The following is a 16,684-nucleotide window of genomic DNA, read 5'->3' as shown; positions in this document are numbered from 1 at the left end:
ATCGCTAGTAAACACAACTTCTATTTCTTAAGAAAAATGAGATAGATATGCGCACCTTGGGGGGAAATCCAGGGGGAAGAGGGAGCAGGTGGGAAGGATAAGTTCTGAATGTGGAGGACAGGATGACCCGCCAACCCAGCGGGTCAGGGAAGTGGAGGCTGGACAGCATGCACTACTAGGGAAGGGTTTCGGGGGACTATCTTGCTGTCACAATGATGACTGCATTTGTGATTGACCCCCTGGGTGTCTAGTCTCCAGGTCACTGTTTCTAGGCCCAGGGGAAACACCAAGAGGCAGAGAGAGCCACCAAGAAGCCCCCGAGGGGCCTGATGCCCAGGCGTCCCCAAGGCTCAGCCGTGATCAGCCAAAGGCCGTCTGCAGGCCAGGTTCACGGAGCGTCTGCATGTGTGAGGAGGGAGGGCAGAGGTACAGGCCGCACTGGACAACAGGCTTCCTGGTCAGCCCCGTGTCCTGCACTTCCAGATGGATTAATACAAGTGCCATCCACACATGGCCACTCTGCTCTCAATAGCAAAGGTGGAGAAGCCCAGTGTCCATCAGAACGTGGTCTGTGAGTCCATACACTGGGCCACCATTCCGCCTTAGAAAGGGAGATCCTGGCACATGTCACGGCACAGGAGACTCCTGAGGATGCTGTGCACAATGAGATCAGCCAGACTCCAAGGACAAGCACTGAGAGGCCCCACTTCTAGTGGTCTCTAGAGCAGTCAGACTCAGAGGCAGAAAGCAGAGGGTGGCCGTTGCTGGGAGGTGGGGAGAGATGGGGGTCAGTTGAATGGGTCAGAGCTGCAATTTTGCAGATTCTGGGGGTGGACGGTTCATGCCACTGCACTAGAAATGGTCAGGAAGACAACTCTTTTAGGTGTAGTGGACCACGGTGAAAAACAGACCATACATAGGTGCATACACCTGTGGTTCCGCCATGGGAGACGGCCGTGCCTCCCACCTGACCAGCCTCTCAAAGAAGGACGCCTTGTCCCATCTTCTGGAGAGGAAACAGGCTGAGAGGTTGAGCAAGCTGCCAGGTTCATTTGCCGCAGGAGACAGAGCCAGGGTTCAAGACAGGTGCTCCTGGTGCCGAAGACCAGTGCTGAGAGAACCCGGGGCGAGTGGATGGGGGGGCAGGGTCTGTCCGCACCCTTGAGCTGGCCCTGGCTCCTGGAGTCCTCGTGTGGGAGTGGGGGGCGGAGGCTGGTGGCACTGGGGCAACGTGCAGAGCAACGAGACCCCGAACAAAACGTAAAACGCACCTGAGCACGCCCTCGCTTGGGCATGTGGGCGGGCTCTGCGCTTAGATGGAGCTGGCAGTCGCACAACGCCACCCTTGGACTAAAGCCACTGAATCGTCACCTGATGTTTACATCCAGGTTATGCAAATCTCCACACAATGAGTTATTTTTAAAAAAATGCCTGCACCTGAACTGAGCATAAGGGTACCAGAACCGGGGGTGGGGGGCTGGGGACCTCACGGACGCTCGCCTGTGGGGAGTTCTCCCGAGGCCTCTGCTCCCCTCTTCTGGCTGCATGGGGGGAAGGTGGTGGCCTTCTGCTGGCTTGTCAGCGCAGATGCGCTGGGTGCTGATGACCTCACCTGATGAATGGCAAACCACCTGGCGCCCCATCATTGTGCCAACCTGCAGGCCTGGGCTTTGGGGTTTCCTTTCAACCTGGCTTCATTCAGTGCCTCTAAGCATTTCCTCTTCTGAGGTGTGTCTGCCTGTCTCATTAAATGGTGAGTCACACGTGCTGGGCCACTGACCTGCCCAACCTCATCAACATCTATTTCCCTTTATCTTTTAGAAAGAAGTGACGGTTTATTCCCTCGCAAGGGCTGGCTGGTAGCAGCAGATCACCTGATAAATAAAAGTGATTAATAAGGAATTAAATTAACATCACCTTCAGCTGACGGCGGGGACGAGCTGACAGCGCCCAAATGCTAGGTGCGTCTGCATATGTGCATGTGCCCGTGTGTGTGTGTGTGTGTGTGTGCGCTCATGTGTATGTGTTTGTGCCCGCATGTGTGCACGCGTGTGGGCAGTGCTCTGTGAACAGGTGTGTGTGCGTGCTTGTGTACCTGAGGGTATACAGGTGTGTGCTGCCTGTGTGTGTGAACACAAGCATCCCTGTGCTCATGTGTGTACACACGTGCACGTGTGCCTACGTGGATGACTTAGGTACACATGTGTGTCTGCCTGTGTGCAGGCTCATGTTTGCACGTGTGCACACTCCCCCTGTGTACCCAGGAAAGCCCTCCATGAAGGGAGAGGAGGGATATGAGGACAGATACACCCCTCGGTGCCACTGTGGAGAGTGGGGATTTTACTCACTGTGGTGGGCTTTGACGCCTGGGGGAGCCCATTTTTCAAAGAAGCTCCTTGGAGCACGTGTTTGGATACTGCTTTATTATGTGAGTAATCATTTCCTAATTCCTATTTGGAAAATTAATCTTATGGCTTCTCAAAGTGTGGCAAAGAGTTTTGGAAAGAGGGTCAGTGGCTAATGCCTCTCTAAGGACTTGAAGACAGACCTGCGGGATTAGTTAAGTGAATTGCTTCTATGCCATGAAACAACCTTCACATCACAACTGGAGGGATGTCAACTTAGAAATGTGTCCCCGAGAACCCTGGTCAGCAGCAGCGGTGAGAACAGGTGCACAGCCCTGGGCACCCACGGCCCGCCCCGCCGAGCGCTCTGCCTGCCCCTGGGGCAGAAACTGCCTGGAGTGGCCCACCGAGGGGCGAGCCCATGTTCCAGGTGTGCACTGGGGGACCTGGGCTTCCTTTGCTTTCCTGTCCACATCTCCTAGGAGAAACGTCTGTTGTTGTGTGATGATAATCTGTCACTGAAAAGAAGATACGAATCCTGCCCAAGGTCTCCAGACCCCTAACGCCAGGGATGAGAACGACGGATTATCAGGAGAGAAGGAGGAAGACAGGCCCAGCGGCCCTGTTCCTGGTCTGACTCTGGAGTCGTCCCCAGGTGCTGGTGGCACTTGGGAGACAGCAGGAGGTTCTTCCCTGAACTGGGGCAGCGTCTCTGGGCAGGACTGGGCTCAGGCCTGCAGCTGGATCTGGGAGAGAATCCACCCCTCTCCTGCTGTGCATTCTCCGAATGCACTGTGATTCGCTCTGTGGACTGTCCAGACCCCCAGTGCTTAGGGGACAGGGGAGGTCCCAGTGATGGGTCAGGGCTGGCCAGCACAGGCAGAGTTGGTTGGCTGTCTTTCATCTGTCACTAACCCCTCCCTGACTGTGGCCCTCAGTGGCTGGGTGGACAAAGCAGGAACTGTGGAGGGCCCTTGGCAGGGTGTGTGGGAAGACCCAGAGGGCCCCAGCAGAGCCCCGCCACAGCCACTGAGCCGAGGGGCAGAGGGATCCATTTGGTCCTGTCTTTGATTCGTTTTGTTCCCTTTTCCCTGTCACTTCCACTCCACAAGATAGAAACAGGCAAGAAACCCTAAAACTGTCCTCAAAACCACAGAAAGCCCACAGCAATGTGGAGCTGTGCCGATGGCCTTGCCCTTGGTTTCAGAAAGACGTGCTCTGCCTCTGCTGCCTGGCCCACAGCTCAGGCCCACCCGTCGGCTGCCCCGCACAGAGCACTTGAAGTGGGCCCTGCAGCCCCTCCAGCTGGCCCGGGGCTGAGCGCAGGGAGGACCGCGGAGAGGCCTGCCAGCACTTTCTCTCTTCCCCACTCGCCATGTGTCCAGAGAAGGCCTGGGCGGGCTGCAAGTCTCTGAGGTAAACAAGCTCCTGAAAGCGCAGGGAGTCTCCACGGGCCGTTTTTCAGATTTTAATTCCACTGAGTAAAACTAAAAAGACCTTTCTGTTCGCTCAGCTCCAAGTCCCTCTGCCCTGGGCAACAGCCTCCCACCAAGGGGAGCAGAAAAGCCCGCAGGGAGGGGGCGGCCCTGCTCACTGGCCAGGGTCCTGCCCTCGCAGAGGCTGTGCAGGTCGCAGCCGGAGGCCACCCAGGCTCTGTCACTGGCCACCTGCTAGGGCTCAGCTAGGGCTCCATTTCTTGGAAGCACCAACATCCACAGTCTGACCTTCTCTCCCAGGAGGACTCTAACAGGCCGGCCCCGCTCTGCAGAGGACTCTCTCAGACACAGGCCTGCGGGGAGGGCGGCTGCTGGCCTCACCCCAGGCTCTGTTCCTGCACCCCACCGTCTGTTCACCATGCTGCCAACTCGGTCACTCAAGCCAAACCGTCCCTGCCACAGGCAGGAGAGGACCAGAGAGGGCTCTTGCTCAGGACCACCCCAGGGCTTCTGCCTGCACTGTCCGCCAGACTGAAGGACACATGGAGAAATGGTGCAGGTGGACGGGAAGGCACGAGGAAGCGGAGCTGCCCCTTCCTGTCACGCTCACAGGGCCAGATGCGGGTAGGCCACCGGAGCCCGCCTCTACCCTCCTGCCCCCCGGCACCTCCTCCACCCTCAGCTCTGTGGAACCTGGGGCAGCTCTGCCTCCATCGACCCCCACACCCGCCATACGAGGATGGAAGGCCAGGGAGAAGGGAACCCTCGTCCATCTGGGGCCTCGTCAGCCATGACTCTTGGACAGCCTGGGAGAGAGCTTGGCCCGGGGCCCTCCAAGGGAGTTTTCTTTATATTTATTAACCCACTTTCTCTCTTGGCATCGAGAGCAAGGAGGGACATCAGCCAGGGCTATTAATAGACTAAGGCCATCCCTGGGGGGAGGAGGAGCTCAGACCTACGCACCGGCGCCAAGTGTGATAAAGGTCCCCAGGCGGTGTGAGGAAGGGTGACGGCCACCTTGGGATGGAGCAAGCACCGCAGCTGAGCTGCAGCCCACCTGCCTGTCTGAGCAAAGCCTTCCACCCCCTGTGCCTGAGGTGGGCCCCGTGGGGAGGGGAGCCCGCGGTCATGCGCATTATTCCACTCCAGGTCAGACCTGGTGGGAGCCACCAAGGAGGCGGGGGAGGGATTGGCACAATGACATGGAATATAAATGAGTCCTGTAAACAGAGAGTTTAATAAAAAGGCAGTGAGGGAATTTATGGGCAACCCAAGGATAATTAAAATTATTTATCTACTTACCTCCCTTGCTGGCTGATCAGTCTATTAATTATCTATTATACACTCGCTGATTTGCATTTTAGTAAGGGAATTGGGTAAGGGCAGGTGAAAAACACAGAGGGGGCCCAGGAACCAAGCAGTGGGGACCGCTGTGGACCCTCTTCTCCGCAGACTGTGGCTCCCCGAGCTGACGCCCATCGGCACATCACCCCCAACCTGGGGCTCACTCGGGCCTCTGAGAACCAGCCGGGGCCCAGCAGAAAGCTCTGCACAAAGGGGCACGCACCTGTTTGCAGAAGGGGCTGCTCCTGGGGCAGGTTCCCACCGAAGGGCCTGCAGACCAGCTCGCTGGGAGGCCGGCAGGGTTTCCTCCGTGGTTCTGACTTCACGCTGCATTTTAAAAAGAAAGCAAGAGGAAAAATCTCAATCTCTGAGTGTCCAGAATGCATCAGACACACGCTGTCCTGCGCTACTTGATTAAAAATATCACAGGACCGAGCGTCATGGGAACAGTGTCTTTTGAACACCTCCGACGAGAAATTGTCAGGTGGCGAGAAGCTTCAATAGCTTCAATGAGGCGCCTCTGTTTACACCGCCCGGCGCGATGAATAAATAAATAAAGTTGCTTAACATCCTTGAGGTCCCAGATTCTGATTACTGGGTTCTGGGCCCCTTGGAGCTGGCCGCACCCCTTTCCGGGCCTGTCTGCCCAGCCCCAGCCTCTCCCCTTCCCCTCGCCCTTTTCCTGACTATGGCTAACCGCAGCCTGGCCAGAGCAGACCCTGCGGTCCACAGAGCCTGTGGTCGCCATCTCCAGGTTCCCACCACCCTCCTTGTCTGCACCTTCCCAGGGTGCCCTTCCTTCTCCGCCCACCACCCGCCCCCTTCCTCCTATCATCTCCCCTTTCTGATGATGCATCAATGACTGCAAAGGAAATCGCCTTCGGAATCGATTCCCAGGGTCACGGAGCAGCGAGCCGGGGTGCTTCTCCGCAGCTGCCGCGGCCTCGGGAATTGGGCACACCAGGCAAGCTCCGAGAGACAGAGGGGCCGGAAGGGAGGGTAGGGGAGCACAAGGAAAGGGCAGGGTTTTCCAGACAGCGCCGCGCGAGGGGATCCTCAGTGCCGCAGAGAGCAGCCCCCGACTTGCCTTGCCAGGGCAGGCGTGGGCAGCCAAGGCCCCACGGCCCCAGGGCCTCTGCTGAGGGCCAGCTCTGAGAGCAGCGGGCTCTCGGCCAGAACTGCTGCCGGAGCAGGGGCAGAGACTGCCCCCTCCAGGTCAGGTCACCAGGCCCGAGCAGGCCAATGTCCCCAGATGGGGCAGATGGCACAGCTGGCTTTCAGGTGGAAGGTGCCCTCCCAGGACAGGGACACAAGAGAGAAGCAGAGCACTGTCCACCCGCCGGTTCCATGCGCACGAAGACTCAGGCACGGGACACCCTCAGGGTCCTCTGAGCACATAGAAATGCCCCAGATTCCTCTGGATTTCACACACTTAAGATTTTTTATTGGCTCAATAAACTGTGTTGCTGCAGCCCCTGAGTCTTCCTGGGGACTCAGCGCATGTGACAGTGGGCTGGGTGCTCTGCTGCTCATGTCTCCTGCAGAGGACGGCAGGCGGCTCTGACTGGGCCCCCTCCACAGTGCCTCTCAATGACCCTCACGGTGATCCTGGGGGGAAACCAAGGTACAGCACCCGGAGAAGTGCCACCTGCCCTGCTCTGGCCAGCTGGTGACTCAGTTTCCCTCTGTCCTATGAACTCTTGAATGACCGTTGCCTTTGCCTCCAACAAGGAGGGCATGGTGTGTGTGGGCAGCAGGGCCAAGGCAGGCTGGCCTTGCCCCCGGGGCTGGCTTAACAGAGCCTGAGGTGGGACGGTGTGGCCTTAGACTTCCCGGGCACACAGCCTGTGCCGGAGCTCTAGCAAGTCCAGGACAGGGGCTCCACAAGCACGCCTTCTCTCCTTGGACACCACACCCTGGGCCTGTTGACCTAGAGTCCTCCCATCCTGGGACCTCCCCCTTGCAGACTCCCGGGTAGGGCTGTCTTGGCTCAGGCCAGTGCTAGTGTCTCTGTGGATGTGGGGGAGTCCCTGCACTCCCCAAGGGTCCAGGAATACCCTTGGGGCAGAGAGAGAGAGAGAGAGAGGGTGGGGGGTGGAGCTTATCTTTCTTGCTGAGGCCTGGTGCCCAGGGAGGCCCAAGTCTGCTGTCTGCCCCTCTTATCCGGAGCCTCTGCTTCCTACTACAAGTCCCCTAGGGGCTGGGGCTTCGGCTCCAACATCCCAGAAGGCTGCTGGTGGCAGCAGCATCTCCACCTGGGGAGGGGACCTTACCCCAACTTCAGGGCCACCAGGCCACCAAGCCCTCCTCAGAGTTCAGGGACCACCCCCCAACCTCCAGGAGCTACTTTGCATCCTGATGCAAACCCAGTTGCCTTGGTGTCCAAGGGGACTGTGGCACGATCCCCACAGACACCACCACCCTGCAGACACTCAAGTCCTGAGCATAAAATGGTGACATATTTGCACATGACCTACACACATCCTCCTGCACATGTTAAGTCCTCCCGGGTCACTCAGGACACCCGGCAGTGTGGGTGCTGTGTGCAGAGCTGCTATGCTGTGTTATTTAGGGAACGGTGCAAGATGAAACGTGCACCTGATCAACACAGAAGCAACTAGTGTTGCTGATATTGTCAGTCCATGGCTGGTTGAATCCACAGATATGGAGGGTTCGCCTCTGGGAAGACCCACCTCCTCCCCTGGATTGCTTTGGGAGTCCACAGTCCTGCCAAGAAAAGCCGGAGGGGCTCAGGTGGCCAGACTGCCTGGGAGAGGGTGGTCCTTGTCACAGGATCGCGATGGATTGTGCGGACCACAGGCAATGGGGCCAAAAGTTTGTGAATGGTTTAGTTCATCTTAATTTTTTTATGAACTAAAATGGTTTCAAGTTTGCCTTAAATCTTTCCTAGGTACAGGCTGATTTCCTGGTGGGGGAAGAAAGTGGAGGAAGAGTCCTGTCTTCTTGCAGATAAACAAGAAAGAAGTGCAGGGAGCAGGCCATGCCAACTCTGGTAAGATGACATGCCCAGCTCTCACGTGGGCGGTCACAAGTGTCAGCAAAGATAGAAGGACGCAGGGACAAGGACCAACAGCGGGTGGCCACACAGCAGGTCCCAGTGCCTTGGAGAATCAGGGCAGAGCCTGGAATGTTCTGAGACCCAACCACCCCCTGCAGGTGCACACGGGCACAAGGAGACAGGTACCAAGACATCCTGGAGGCATTCTGCAAGGTCACCACACTGCCCACCACCAGACTGCTCTTCAACAGAGGAGTGGACAGAGAAGGGGACGGGTCTCCAGGACAGGCCTACACAGCAGCGGTCACAGGACCCCTCAGCACAGAGGAGCCCTCGGGTCACAGAGCTGGACAAGGAGCAAGTCATAGAGAGCCCATGGGAGCGCACGTGAAAGACACCTGAGCGGGGTCTGTGAGCACGCGTACAGGAAGAGGACAGACACCAAACCGCCACTCAGAGCTGCGCCTGGCGTGGAGCAGGGATGGGGCCCTGTGTGCACAGAGGGACGGGGAGCTCATCTGTGTTGCTCTGTCTCTTCTCAAGACTCAGGCAGGATGGGGAAATGTCCACCGCTGTTGGCCATGGTAGAGGGACAGACATTTTTGCCTCAATTATCGAAACCCCCCCAGTGTTTTTGAGGGGAGCGTGTTTGGATGGCAAACCCCTGGAGCAAGGGGCCTGCCTGTCACAGGAGCCCACGCAGCCACAAGAGTGGTGTTCTGAGCCCTCATGGTACAACAGTCTGGCAGGCCTGTGGCCTGATGGACACATGCATGATTACGCGAGTGATTCTGGGAGGAGCCAGGCAGCCCCACCCAAGAGGGAGCGGAAGCCATTGTATCCCCAGTCATGCCTCGAGATTCTAGGCCACTTGTGTCCCCAAGATCCCAGGCCCTCCCAACATCCTTCTTGCTGGGACTCAGGCCTGGCCTTTTGACCCTCACTGAGAAGGACACTGGAAAGTGCTGGACGCTGGCCTGGCTTCTTCCTCTCCTCATCACGCCAACAGGGAACCACAGAGGCTGCCTCTTCTACACCTCGCCCACAAGGTTGGGGCTGCAGGGTGGGGGGCGCACCCCTGGCGGAGCCTGCAGGGCCCACTGCTCTGTCCCAGGAGAGCTGTGCTCTGCTCCTGCTGGGTCCTTCCCGGCTGCTGCTCCGGCTTGAGCGGCCACGGCTGGGTGGACATGAAGTCAGCTCCTGCTTTGATCTCACATGACCACGCTTCCAGTGTTACAAGCCCACAAAAGCCGTGTGATCAAATTCCAGGTCATCACTCAAGGAAAGGGACCCCTCTGTGGTCGACAGCAGCAGTTTCAAACCAATTAAAATAAGCCTGGCGTTCCTGCGGGCTGCCACCCGTGCCGCCACCCCAGAGGTCTCGGAGGGCCCGCACCTGCGATGAGCAAGATGCACGAGATGTTAATGGAGACGCTTAAATGGCACGCGGAGGGGATTCTGGTAAATAAGGCCAGTGGAAGAGGCTGGGGAGAGTCTCCTGAGCCAACCCGAGGGAACTTCAATAAAGCGAGATTGGATGGAAACAATTCGCACCACGAGGGGTGGGTCCATTGGCAGAGCTGGGAGGGGTCTTTGGGGGAGGAATGCTATTTCATTTCCTATTAGTTCCACTTTGCAAGTGTCTGTGCCCCCTGCCGCCTGCCTCCAAACCTGCCAGGGCCTGACAGCACCCACTGAGCAGGCTGGGAGGACCAGGGTATAATTTGCCAAGTAAAAATTGGAGGGAGCATCAGAGGCCAAACAGACCAGGTTCGGGTGGCTAGCCATGGTGGGACCGTGGGGGGGACCCTGAACCCAGAAGGCAGGCAGAGCCCCGTGAGAGGGGGCTGGGCCGTGCATCACAGCTGTTGGGCGGCTGGTCTCAGAGTAGGGGTCCTGTCTAGGGAAGAGCAAATGTGACCAGGGAAACAGATGGCAGAGGTTCAAGAAAACACCACACCAGTGCCCAGGTCAGTGAGCAGACTGGGCCACAGCCCAGCTCAAACTCTGGGGCCACCCGAGCTGTGGCTACTGCCTTGGCTCCTAGCCAGGACACGGCCCAGGCTGTCCACAGCTCAGAGGCCCTCCTGTTCTGAGAAAGGGAGGAGGCTACCGGCCCAAACAGCACCCGGGGCGGCTGGGCTTCCAGCGCTGAGCCAGGAAGTCAGGCCTTCTCTTGAGCCGCCCTGCCCCAGGCCCCTGCCCACCTACTCTTGTGCATCTAGCTTTACAACTAAAATGCTGTTTCAGTTAGAATCGCCAGATTTAGCAAATCAAGGCTGCAGACATCCAGTTCAAATTGAAAATCTTAGAGCAATGCCTTAGTAGCTTTGGTGTAAGTATGTGCCACACAACATTTGGGACATACTTACACTAACAATTATTCATTGTTAATCTGAAATTCGATTTTAACAGGTACCCGGTATTTATTTATTTTTTGCAGCCCTGCTGACAGCTGTCTGCCCAGCCTAAAACACACACACACACGCACACCAAGCGCTCTCACACTTACATGCATACACAGCCCTCAAAGAAAGGCGCTAACACTTCACGAGGACCAACCAGGAGCCTGGCTCTCCCTGTGCTCACTCACCCCCACCCTGTTTCCTCCGAGATGGGCCCATTATTCAGACAAAAAGATCAGCCCTAGATTGCCACTGGTCCAAGGCCACACAGTCAGCAGGTAGCCAGCTGCAACTGCAGCCCCAGGTTCCTGTCCCAAAGTCTGCAGCCTTTCCACCAAACCAGACCCAGTGCATCAAATTTTAGGAAGTCGCTATTGATTCAGCAGCCAGGTCAGTGCGGTTGGCTCAGCCCCACGTGAACTTTGGAGCAATGCTGCAGCTTTGCCCAGCAGAGGTCCTGCTGGCCGGGTGCTGGGTTCACCCCGCCAGGCCGCACATGGGCACACCTGGCTTCCACAGCTGCACCCCGGAGTGTCCCACTGGAAACAGAGTCCTGAGCACAGCATCGAAGCAGTGGCAGGATTTACAGAGGAGAGGGCTTGAAGACTGGGCAGGGCAGAATACTCGTCCCTCCTTGGGCTTTGAGACACCTCACCGATGCGCGTGATTGGCCAACTGGCTTCATCTGCTTCCCCTCTCTAATTAATGAGTTCTTTCCAGGTAACCAGTGGGTGGTTTAGGGACTTGATGGGGGGTTAGAAGCGCAATCTTCAAAACACCTGTAAAAGACTTGGCACGATCCTTGGTGGGGACAAGGCGCATCAACCCCAGGTAGCGCGTCTCCCCAACTCCTGGGCCGTCCTCCCAGTGGGGAAGGATCTGAGACTGACTGACGAATCTCGCTCTCAACCTCTCGGCTCCCCTCGGTTCACGAGGATTTTCCTAGGAGTGTGAGTTCAGCTCAGCGCTTCGTCATTTCCAGAAATGTCTTGTTTTTTTTTTTTTTTACACCCCCTCCCTCCCTTTTAAAACAGTTGTCACGCGGCTTGGGAAAAGCCTTCAGCACACTGTCAGCCGCCTGTCTCCCGAGCTGCTCGCCTGCTGTCTGTCGGCAGAGTGCATGGGTATTCCGGGCTCACAATCGGAATGCTGTCAGCCGGAGCCGGAGCCCTGGCTGTGGCTAATTCCTATCATGAGTGAAATAAAAGCCTTCTGAGGCCTGAAGATCTGGATACTCCAGGTGTTATTTGCTTAACCAGTGGCCAAGAAGAAACCAGCCCAGGAAAATTGAAAAAAAAAAAAAAAAAAAAGAGAGAGAGAGAGGAAGAAAAGGAGGCCAGGGTGGATCATCAGAAATTCCGACCCAGAGGATGCCGCTAATCAAATGTTAAAATCCAGGACACGGAACTGCTGAGGGTGGAGGAACCTGCAAGCTCTACTAAATAAAAACAGCACGCGTCCCCAGCCCTGCCCCAGCTCCTCATCCCGACGCCACGCCCTTCCGCACCCTCTCTGCACGATGCTGTCATGACTCCCCTAACCGGGTCTTATTGGAAGATGGAGTCCCGGGAGCTGCACTTTGAAATCTGGCCATGGGAGGGGGGGAGGCGAGGGATGGGGCCATATCTGGCTTTGGGCCCTGCCCGCGGTGGCCCCTGGAAGGGCAGGTTTAATCACAGTTGCCACAGTGGAGGGGTGAGGAGGGAGAGGAGGAACACTGGGGAGGCCATACTGGTGGCTGAGATGAGGCGCGGTACAGGGAGGTCCCCATGGGCCACCTCAGTGGCCATGGCCCAGGACACCACCCAAGACACCACCAGGTTCCAGCTGAAGATCAGCTTCCTCTGCTGGTGGCTGATGTCCTGTTTTGCTGGACCATTTGAGTGGCTCCTGAGGTGTAGGGAACTCTCCAGAAGGCTATGGTGACCGTGCCTCCTGACCATGGCTCCTGTGACCCTGAGGAGTGGCTGGAACTCACTCCTGCAAGGTGTCCCTCTGAGAGCCACCATAGGGATCCCTGGGACGAGAAAGTCCCACTGCTGGGGCCAGGAGCCCCAGCCAGAGGCAGGAGCCCCATTTTTCCTGCTCGAGGAACATGGATGTGTACGCAGTCCATTGTCCCGCCCCCAGGCAGGAGCCCTCCTTAACTGACCTCAACCTGCGAGAAGCCGTGATTTTCAGTGCTTCCCATCAGGAGCTCCTGTGCCCTCCCTCCCTTGGCAGAGCTTCTCCTCACCACCAGAAAAAAGTTCTTCTTCTGATCTATCCAAAATCCTTCATGCTGAGCCAAGAGTCCATCCCCATGCTTGTCCTTGGTGGGCTTGGGGAACAACTGCTTGTCCACCCTGCTGAGTAGCCAAGAGCACCCTGGACACAAAGCAGTGATTCTCAGTGAGTGTCCAGCTTGCCCCTGGAAGCCTCAGAGCAGAATTCCAATGTCTGCAGCCAAACAGTTTGGGGAGCCACCTTGGGTTCGGAGCTGCCGCTGGCTCTGGCCATTGCTAACAGGTAGGCTGCAAAGGGGTCTCCATCTTCAGAAGAGCCACCTACCCTGCAGGAAGGATGTGGCATGCTCTGCCAGGAGCAACTGGTGGCCCAGCTGGGGGAGCTGTCCACAGATGCAGAGGGTCCCGGGAGAGCAGACCCAAGGCAGCTGTGCCCGCAGCCAAGAGCCATGAAATACAGCTCTGGGATTTGATGGATGGCCTCTGTCTTGCAGATTCGAGTGGGCTGGGAACACAGGTCTGCTTAAAACAAAGGACATGGTGGAGCCAGGGTGTGTGGACACCATGGTCTTCTAAGCCAGGTGGCCTTGGACTTCCCACCTGTGTCTTCCCATGTGAGACGCCAACTCCTCAATGTCCAGGCAGAGCCCAGGACGCTCTCACGGACTGCAGCTCAGCAGCCAGGACCCCTGAGCTGGACGTCCCTCTCTGTCTCCTCTGGACGCCCAGCCCCCCACTCCTGGCTCGGCTGGACTCAGAAGCACTTCCAAGCAGGACATAAAACATGAGGGTCCAGTTTTCCCATGGAGCGCTGGTGGGAGAGTCCTCATCAGAGCTGTGGTGTGTGGCTCTAACCCTTCCTGGTGCCCTAGGGGGGAGAGGGACAGGCAGAGGCAGTGGGGAGCGAGGAGGGAGAGGGGAAGAAGGCAGTTGCTGCTCGGATGTCCGATGTGCCTCTACAGTTATGAAACAAGATACGAGAAGTTGCCCAGGAAAACGTCAGAACGCAGGGAAAGAAGAGATGGGCATGGAGGGGGAGACGGCGGGGGGGTTGAGCTACACTTTGAAAACAGCGGGGAATGTGGGGGAAAGGGAGCAGAGAGCACCCCCAGAAAAAGCAGAACGAGAGCAAGAAGCAGCTCTGCAGAGCAGCCGGTGTGGAGCCAGGAGGGGCGGGCTGTGGGCAGAGGAGAGGTCCAAGCCGCGAAGCAGGATGGCACCGGCCACGCACCCAGGTGAGCTTCCAACCACAGAACCTGGCACCCGGCAAGACCTTGGTAAAAGTCAGGTCTGGCTTCTCCCTTCCCCACTCAGAGCACAGCAGATGGCAGGCAGGGGATTGCAGAGCTGAGGACATGGCTGGAGAAACCGCTTTGCTGGGAACCATGAGCTCTCATACGGGTCCAAGGGCAACAGCAGCAAGCGGGACCCCTGGTTGAGAGAGAGACGGCCGTCTACCCAGCCACGCGGACAGGCATGGCTGGGCAGGGGCTGAGGACCCATGGCCTCTGCGCCTTGGAAACGCGAGCGTGTGCTGCAGGAAGACCAGCCCCAAGCGGGGGCGGTCTGTGATGCTCTTTGAGCTCGTTGGCAGGGTTGTACCTCCCAGGGTCCCTTGCCAGAAGGCCTCCCAGCTCTGGCACTAGCTCTGCCCAGCCCCGATGCACCGAGGAGCTGGCAGGCCTAGTGGCCTTGGGTCTGGCCCACTGGTCTGCACTTGTCACAGGTGTGAGTCTGAAGTGTGGAGCACAGGGCGTCATGCTGGAGGCGACTGGGGCCTGGGTGGAGGGGTCCCTCTCTGGTGGCCCTGCAAACCTCGTGGCCTCTGGCTGCCTCCCTGGGGAAGTCACACTGGTGACTGCTGTTCCACCTCACTGTCACGGGGACTAGAAGCGAGGCTGGTGAAAGGCCGTGGTTGTGTACCGTGGATTGGCTATTGCTTCCCGTGATGCCAAGACTCTGGTCAGATGGGCATCTCAGTGTGGCCCCGGGGCTCTGGAGGCTCACCTCCAGGGCCACTTTAACTGTTGCTGCGGTGCGGGTGCAGGTCGGATGCCCCGATTCGTCAGTTCTCAGGGTGGTTTCCTGGGATGGCCACGTGAGAGCTGCTCACTGAGGGTTGTGGACTGAGTCCTGAGAGGCCACTTTCCCTGCCCAGTATGGTGGACGTGAAGGTAGCGTGGTGGCAGCTCAGGCCTGACAGATGCAGGCACTCACTCTGCAGCCCCACCTGCTGGCCACTGGATGTCCTCCCCACATCTCCTGCAGGGGACCTTGCTTTGGCCTTCTTCCTGTGTGTGGTGCCGCCAGGATTGCTGAGGAGCAGTCCTGCTCCAAGCACGAGGCCCGCTTGCCGCGAGCTGGCGAGAGAGGCGCGTTCTGCCCGAGGCCGGTGGTGCGCGGAGCAGTGCACCAGCGCGAGCCCGCAGCAAGGGTTCATTACCATCAGATGCAAGGGGGCGACCCGAGACCAGCTGTTTGGATGGACGGCTCGCCGCGGAGCTGGAGAGGCGGCTGAGGACTCAGGGTTTTGCTTTGCCAGGCAAATTGCCAATCTTCAGGTGCCCCTCTTAGGAGGGGCTGGATTGCTCAGGGCTTCTGTGCTGTTGGGGGGCAGGCTATGCGGAGGGGAGAGGGGAAGCCCTCACACTGGGTGCTGCTGTTGCTGGGAGCTGGCCAGAGCCATCCACCAGACTCCTGCTCTGCGGCCCCCGGGGGTCAGGCCTGGGGGTGCAACCCTCTCCCAGCCTCCCTGCAGGAGAGGGCCGGGGGAGAAGGGGGTCACCCACCATCCCACAGACGGCTTGGAGGGAACTAGCTTTGGGGTTCAGGTCACTGTCACCCAGGAGGGAGCCACAGTGCTTCCTCTGCTGCCGGAGCAATCCGCCACAGGCCGGTGGCGGCCCTGAAGCTGGCTGACATCTGGCACAGGATGGAGGGAGCAGCAGGAGCTCCCAGGGCGTGCATGTCCTGCTCCCGGAGACCCAGGACACCCTGGGGGTTTAGTGAGGAGGACCCTTGGCAGCAGGGCCTCCCACTGGCAGTGCCCCTCTGAGGGGAGGGCCCGGGGCCGGCCTCCCACATCCTTGGGGGCAGCCCCTCTGCTGGGGAGTCAGGCAGCGGATGCTGGCAGGCATCTCTGCCGATGATCTGCAGGTGCCTGGCCTGCAGTCCCCAAGCCAGGCCGCCGTGAAGGCACCATCCCCAACCCCGAGTGCAGAGGAGGGAGGGAGCCCTTGGCATGGACATGAGGGGAGGGGAGAGCAGGCAGTTTCCCGCCAGCTACCAGGCACCACCTGGCCATGCCAGCGACACCTGTAGGGACAGGTGTTTATCTGTCACCTCGAAGCTCGGCCTTGGCTTCCTCGGCCTCGGCCAGGAAACACTGCCCACAGCCCAAGGCTCCTACCCGAGGACTCTGCCCATCCAAGGGGACCGTGTCTGGGGGCTGCAGGTGCTTAATCCATCCCGTGTTCAGCAACCCAGACATGACAGCGTCAAGGTCCATCAGGGATGATGAGGCCACCGCTGTCCCTGTCCCCTTTCCTGCTATGTATGTATCAGAGCCTGGTCAGGGAGGGGCAGGCAGAAGAAACAGCTGAACAAAAATGGCATCCACCAAGTCCCGCCTCCCACGGGAGGACAGAGGGGCCGACTCACTCCTGAGGCTCTCCAGGTAGGTTGGCAGCCCGCACATGAAGCGCTGGGAGAGATTTGGGGCAACCGGGGCCACCTCTCCAAAGGAAAGACTGCACCTTGGGAGGGGCTCATCTGAGGAGGCTGGGAGGGGTCTGCTCATTCCCAAGTGTCAATTTTCTGTTACTCACATTTTCCCAACAAAAAGCCCCCTCGACCTCAATCCTCCTTGGGGAAAGGGCCTGAACGGGGCTCCGTATAGAGGCCACTCAAG

General features: G+C 58.4%; 1 protein-coding gene across 5 annotated transcripts in view; it reads right to left on the bottom strand.

The window, feature by feature from the left end:
• Rbfox3 (RNA binding fox-1 homolog 3) overlaps nt 1-16,684 on the bottom strand; it is a 377,727-nt gene that overhangs the window by 163,828 nt on the left and 197,215 nt on the right. For all 5 annotated transcript variants that reach the window (XM_048797595.1, XM_048797592.1, XM_048797600.1 and 2 more), the window contains exon 3: nt 5,349-5,452. The gene's annotated coding sequence lies outside the window, so the exon portion shown is untranslated. The remainder of the gene's footprint in view (nt 1-5,348; nt 5,453-16,684) is intronic.

This window comes from Marmota marmota, unplaced genomic scaffold (genome assembly GCF_001458135.2).
Source record: "Marmota marmota marmota unplaced genomic scaffold, marMar, whole genome shotgun sequence".
NCBI classification, from domain to species: domain Eukaryota; kingdom Metazoa; phylum Chordata; class Mammalia; order Rodentia; family Sciuridae; genus Marmota; species Marmota marmota.
The sequence above is the reverse complement of the archived record's forward strand: the minus strand, read 5'-3'. Positions and strand labels throughout refer to the sequence as shown.